The sequence below is a fragment of the Pygoscelis adeliae genome, unplaced genomic scaffold, assembly GCF_000699105.1.
Source record: "Pygoscelis adeliae isolate BGI_AS28 unplaced genomic scaffold, ASM69910v1 Scaffold175, whole genome shotgun sequence".
Taxonomy (NCBI): domain Eukaryota; kingdom Metazoa; phylum Chordata; class Aves; order Sphenisciformes; family Spheniscidae; genus Pygoscelis; species Pygoscelis adeliae.
The window spans coordinates 5,026,262-5,033,294 of NW_008824941.1; positions in this window are offsets into that span (position 1 = coordinate 5,026,262).

Below are 7,033 nucleotides of genomic sequence, written 5' to 3' on the forward strand. Positions count from 1 at the left end.
ACATTAGTGAAAAAATGTCACATGTGGTCCCACTGGAGAATTAGTCAAATTAATTTATACAAAGATCCAATAATTGTGAAGGAGTAACAATGGCAAAAGCATTATTGGAATTTTTGCTAGGCTGGGTAAATTAGAGGAGTGATCTTTATTTCTGCTGCATAGATTCTGAAACTCTGATTTTGTGTTACAATTTTGTCTCTGAATTTTCTGTTTGGCTGATTTTGGTTTTAGCCTGGCTTCTGAAGGAATAAAGACAATTTGATTATGCTGACAGTTTGTCTGCTCTTTCCTCCTGTATTTTTTACACAATTGTGATTGAATATAACAAAAATCTCGGTGAAGCCAAGCTCCTAAAATCTCTCTGAAAATCAGGGAGAGAAGAGAGAGACACCTTCAGTGTTTGAAAGCCTGCAGTAAGAATGTAATTCTTACTAGACACTAGAGAATTGATGCAAAAAAGCAAGTATGACAAAGTGTCATAAGTCTTCTTGTGTAACCACTTGTATGTATTTAAATTATTTTGTTGAATATATTGCTAATATGTTTATCAAAACCAATATGACATATCTGTGGATTGTCTGTATTAAAAGTAAAATTAAAAAAAAAAATACTTGGTGTCATGGGTACTTTTTATTTTGTAATAAAATACTTAGTCTCTGTTTGGAACATTTTACCAGAAAATAAATGAATGCAAAGGCAGTCTAAGATACCAGTCACAATGACAGGAATGATGAGTTGACACCATATCTCCCACTTCCTTGGGAAATAAATTATGCACATATGTGCATACAACAAACGAATCTCCTACCCTTTCTAATAAGACCAATACCTATGTTACTGTTAATCTCCAAAAGTGGAAAGTAGTACACTAGCAAAAACTATTAGAGAAAAATTAGAGCAATGAGAATTCCACAAATTCCTCCATAGTAAATTTGCTAGATTTTTCTTTTTTTTTTTTTTGCACATGCTGCTGAATTGCTGCCAAAAAGAAAAGTGACAGATTAAATTTCTCTGGATTTGCAAAAATCTCTTCTAACTCTTTGGATGTGCTTCAGTGTCTCTTGTCAGATTAAAAATCTTATGTTCTTAGAGCATGGAAACCATGAAATAAAACTGAGTGATTCTGTCACCCTGAGGACTTACTACAGTCAGTAACAGCAGTCTTGATCTAATAAAAACTCAGACAAGCAAGGACACTGAAATATTCCCAGATGTTAATTTTTAGTCATTAAAAAAAGGTTTAAATTTTTAATTTTCTTTTTTGTATGTATAACATGGCAAAGCTGATCCAGAAATATCAAAGAGGCCTCTTGAATTCTAATACATATTTTGAGTAGGGAGACAGACTACTGAAACTAGCTCAACAAGAAGTACTTTCCCAGAATGAAGAACATCCATTCACATCCCCCAGCACCTTGGGAAACATGCAGGACTACATCAGTGCCTAGTGTCATCAGTGCAACTCAGAGTATCTGAACCAATCTTAACTATATCACCATCCTCTAAAGAAGAGAGATTTGGATGGACTAAGATGCAGAAACAGAATTGCAAGATTTTCTGATAATAACCTGTTAATAGTAATTTTCCCCTGCAGGTGTGTTCACAGCATACCTGCAGGCTAGCAAACTCTTAAGATACCATCACATGGTCACTGTATGGTTGTGTTCCACTGAAATCTTCAGTGAAAGGATTTAAAAAATGGAAATTATTCATGTACTTGTGTTTCTTCTTCTCTCCAGCTGAGGACAGCAACCAAAACCTTAATCTGTAATTCAGTGGAAGTTGATGAAGTTGCTCCATTAACTTCATGGGAGATGGAGCAACTTTTACCAATTGAAGATCTGACCTTATGTCGGATGACATAAGGAGAGTAATAGGGAAGTTGAAGGAAATTGAGTCTGACACAAGCCCTGTTACTGCAGAAGATCTGTGTGTCATGTAGGTTCTTTTCCTCTATGAAGCCAACCCCACCAGGTGCTTTAACATTTGACTTTGTGCCAGCCCAGGCTTACATGCTTGCTTACCTTTAATCTTGCTTCCTCCTTTAGCATTTTACAAGATTTCATAAAAGGATTGATCCCTTTTTCTATTGGAAATGCAAAATTCATGTTAAGAAGAAAATCAAACAGGTCATGGCAGCTGACAGAAAGGCAGAACCACAAGCTGTATAAAAATGACTGGCAGGATATTTCTGGTGTTGTCACATCACCAAAAGGCTCGTAAAGCTTTCAGGCTTTCACAGTGAGCAGCACCATCTGATGCCAGCTAGATTCCTGGGACTGCTCTTCCTTTTTCTGGTGTAATTCAGAAACATGTTAAGCATTGCTCAAAAGATTCCAGTTTGCTCTTTTATTAATTGCCTTTCTCCAGCCAACTTCAATTCACCCAAGACAAGGGCCTCATTCTTAACAATGTTGCATATTTTATCCTCTCTGATTGTTTAGCAAATCCCTTATTCTGTCATAAGTTTTTCATTTTCCCCCTGACATTTCACCCACTATATTATGGGCATCATCTGAGGATTTAAATCTAAAAGCTGTTACTGTGGCTCCAAAGCTTCAAATCAAAATTGAAAGATGTAGTTCAGCTGTTCTTCTATAAATATGCAGCAATTATAAAGAAATAAGGGTCAATATAGAATCCCAGAGAGCTTTGCAATAACCTGCACTCACTATATTTAACTAGAGACATAAAAGCTACTTAGTTTCAAAGAAGCATTTAAGTATTACAAATGATGAATTTACAAATTCATGAATTATTGATGAAATAGAAACCTCTCTGGAATTTGAGCAACTTTTATTTGAACATATTCCCCATATTTATGTACAGGCATCTTAACAGCATTTTTAAATTTCAGTTTTGGATTTTGAATATACAGCAGGAGTCTCTCATTTTGTAAGCATCTGGTGAATTTGCATTACAAGTATGGTTTGCACCGCGGGTTGTGAGTTTATTGTCACCACAGTCTAAAATTCTCCAGCTCACAGACACATCCAGTCTTCCTCTATCCCTCCCGCTCTGCTCAAGAAGATGGCATTTGGTGTACAGAGGTGTCCCAGGGGTGCGCGAGCACCGGGCTCAGGCCGGTGGGACAGGCATCATTTGGGAAAGAAGTATGTGGCTTATTGTCAGTCTGACTCACAACCTTCTGTGTCATTCCAGAAAAGATTTCTGTTACAATTCCCATCTACAGGGTTCAGACTGAAGCAGTTCATGCAGTTCAGAAACTGCTGGTGCAATTGACAAAGTAGCAGTCCTAATTAGCAAATATCAGCAACCACTGAGAACTTTCCAAATGAAAAATTAGCCACTTTGCAGCACCAATTAAAATACATAGTGTATTCAACTCTCTCAGAAAAGGAAGATACATCCTGTGTCTGCAGTTCTCATGCCAGTGGAATTTAGACACAGGAAAAAAGAGTCCCTTGTTAAATTATGAAAAAAATTCTGGGTTTGGTATTCGCTTGCAGGAAAATCTCAGATTCAGATGTGGAATGCCATATTCAGGGAGGTTTGGGGCCACAATTTCCTCTGCTGGAATAACTTCATGCAGATGCAATTTCATGCAGATGCAAGGTGAAATCACTTATGCATTAGAGACATTGATTTTTGCAGCTCAGTGACAGGGCCACGAAGCCTGGACTAAAAGAAGTGGCCCGTGGGGAAGCTGTAGTTCCTAGAAACTGGTCATATTCAGGACCAACACATACTGATTGGTGCCGGTCCCCAGACACCCTTCCTTGCTGGTTTTCTGTGAAAGAGCTCTTTCTGAAGAACGTATGAACCTTTCTTCTAATGGGGAAAGTGACTAGTGAAGGAAAAGTTGTGAAAGCAACTATTTTTAAATCCTTGTTTGGACATAAGGGAATGGATCTTTGATGGGGAAAAATAAAATATCATGAAAGTCGGAAAGCCTTTCGTTTTCTTCAATTGTCTGGAAATTGACTCTGAAAATGACAGAAATCTACAATCTACCAATTAGCTTTCTTACTGTTACTAACTCAAGAAGCCTATCAGGACAACGTGCAGACAAACACATAATTCTGAGCCTTGCCTCATCCCCAACGTGACAGTGCCCTCAGATTTTATTCTTATAGGACACAATATGTGGTTAAATCAAAACTGGCAAGAGAAGTTAGAGGAGCTAGAGATCTCCCACCCTGTATTTAAACTAGTCGTGGTTTCAACTACATGAAGTCAGAAAAATTTATCAACTCTGATTTTCTACCCTCTCTCTTCATCTCAGGTCATGTAATAATGCTTGCTTTCCCAAATTTATTTTTGAGCTTTAGCCTTTAAAATGCAAGACATGTAACATTGTCTGTAACAATTTACATGTCTCAGCCCAGATTTGTATGTTTATCCAGTCAGGCCAAAGACAGCCAGACTTTGTTTGATTAGTGTTAGTTACCATTAGTTACTCTGCAAAGCTATCATGATTACCAATATGTGGGCATCACACGAAGAGATATCAGTTCCCATTGCAGCCAGCTGTACAACCCCCCAGACTAATTTTTGACTGAGTCCTGAAGACTCTGCATCTCTTGCCTTTTCTCCACCTTGACATTGTTCTGTGGAGATTATTTTCCATTATTTCTTCTTCATATGATGGTTTCTCCCCTGCTTTTTTCTGTTCAACTTCACTGCAGCCTTTTACTCAGGACTGATGTTGCTTTCTAGTATTTTCACTGCTGAGTTTCTGGACTGTGTTCCTTCCCCAAGAGAGAAAGAAGCTGAGACAAAGAAGCCCAGGCCTACCAGCCCAGGCAATACTGGTTTGGCATCCTTTCACACTTAAAATCATTATTATTTTATAAACCACATGTCACCTTAGGCTCTGCTAACCAGAAGGAACCTGACTGCCCAAAGTTGCAAGGACACTCAAGGCTACAAATGAGTTGTGCACACCAAAGGATGAAACAGCTCCTTCCATACCAGTGCCGGTGGTGCTGAGGCATTTTTACTAAAAGAAAGTGCTGTGCTAGGCTGTAAAATCCAGTTCTAACATGGCTGCCCAGCATAAAACAATGTCTGCTCACAAGTCCTGCCTGTTGTTTGTGGTCCCCCCATAACAAAACTCTTCTGAAATGGGGGATATGGAGAATGTCCTTTATGTCCAGAGAAAAGCTGTAATGATACAACCTCACTGACTGTGGCAAGGGACTTCTTGTGTTGTAACATAAAGACAAAAGGGAAGAAGCTGGTTTTGTGGCTGGTTTCACATTATAGTTTTAACTTGAGGCTTAGTAGGAGTTTCAGTGAACACTTGCTGTAAAATGTGAACAACAACTGTATTAAATCTGAAAGAACTCTCTCCCTTGGGTCTTTTCATCCTCACTGGTGAATGCCCTGGTAAAATTTCCCAATTTTCTCTTGCATTACATGTTTCAGCTAGCATGTGATATATTTCTGTCCCACTGGGGCAGCCTGAGAATTTGACGGCTTCCTAAGCCATGAAGGAAGACCAAGGTTTTTCACCATTCCTTTTGTAGCTCCTCAGTCCATCCTTGCCAGACACTGGGAGCAAAAATGATGCTGTTCTTTTAGTAAGTCTATTAATGCATACAATGATAACTGAGGAAAAAAAAAAAAAACACAAAAAAAGGTAGTCCTTTTGGAGCATAACAGTAGAGTTTCCTTTACAGGGCAGGATAAAGAAAACAGGAGATGAGAGGAGGTCATTGCTGTAAGGAGAAGAGCAAAACGTTAATTTGATGTCTCATTTCTGCAGCCCAAAAACTAGAACAGCTGTTTACCATTTCCATCCCGTGACTACCTGACCAACTACAGACCTCAGTGGCCTCAGGACTGGCTCACACTGTTTGCAGAGCCGTGCCAGCCATTCTGTAATGCAGAATTGTAAGCTGCAGAGCATACATAGGACAGCAGTGGCAGGTGCAGTTGCTGGCAGAACACATTACCTAAAGGTGAGTCCCTTCAACTGTCCCTGTTCTGTTCCATGTTTTTGGATTATTTACTTTGCTTTTAACAACATAAGAACTAAACCTTACAGGATAATGACCTATTTTCAAGTAGGTATGGAGGAAGGAAACAAGGTGCATAATAGGGGTTACTTCCTAAGCAAAAATGTGATGGCTGCTGGCCCCATTCATTCTTTGGTCTAATGCTGTATAATTTATCTTTTTGTCCTTCACCCCCTTGCAAGATGATTCCCATGCTGTGTTTCTAGAGGGAAACAAAATTACACGGCATCACTCTGTCTAGAATGACAAATTTCCAGGCATTCAACTTTAAAACACTTCTTATTAAATGAAAATTTTGCACTGAGAAACTACTATTTATTCCATAATGTTTGCTTAATTTCTGTTTTTATCATATGAAGAGGAATTCTGTAGTTCTGTTTATGATATCAAATGCTCTGATTTTTCATAATTAAGAGCTTTGTTTGTCAAATTGTTGATGTTTGCAAGTGCTGTGTACACATGGAGGATGTTCGCAGAGAATGCAACTGCAGGCTGTTGATGTTTGCACAAGCTGTAGCTCTCAGCAAAATCTGGGGTTGTGTATTGGGACGTCATTGTATAACATATACTCATCCCAAACTTTCTTCTCTTCTTGCATTAGGGAAATCTTTCATTTGAACAATGACCTCAGAACTATAAACCCATTTCCTGCTTGATTTAACACTGTGGTTTTGTCAGTCTGGTGTCTAGGATTATCCAATTTGCATGTGAAGCAGGAGCATTTTCACTCTGGGACCTGGATGAAAAGTTTTGCCCATGAAATGAAAATGACCTTTCTACAAAAAGAAACAAACAACAGAAGAAAATGTTTTTAGGCTGTTGCCACTCTACAATCAGGAGAAAGACTTACATACTTTGTATGATTCTTAGTTCTTTAAAAGAAAAGGGTGGCTGATGCCTTTCTGCTCTATGCTGTTAGAGGGAGAAGATGCTCACCCTGAAGCTTTTGGTTTAGCTTCTGCAAGCAGAACTCCTAAATTAACTCCATTCCCCTATTGCTTTCTATTATACAGAGAGTTGTATATATGCATAAAGATGGGTTAGTTATA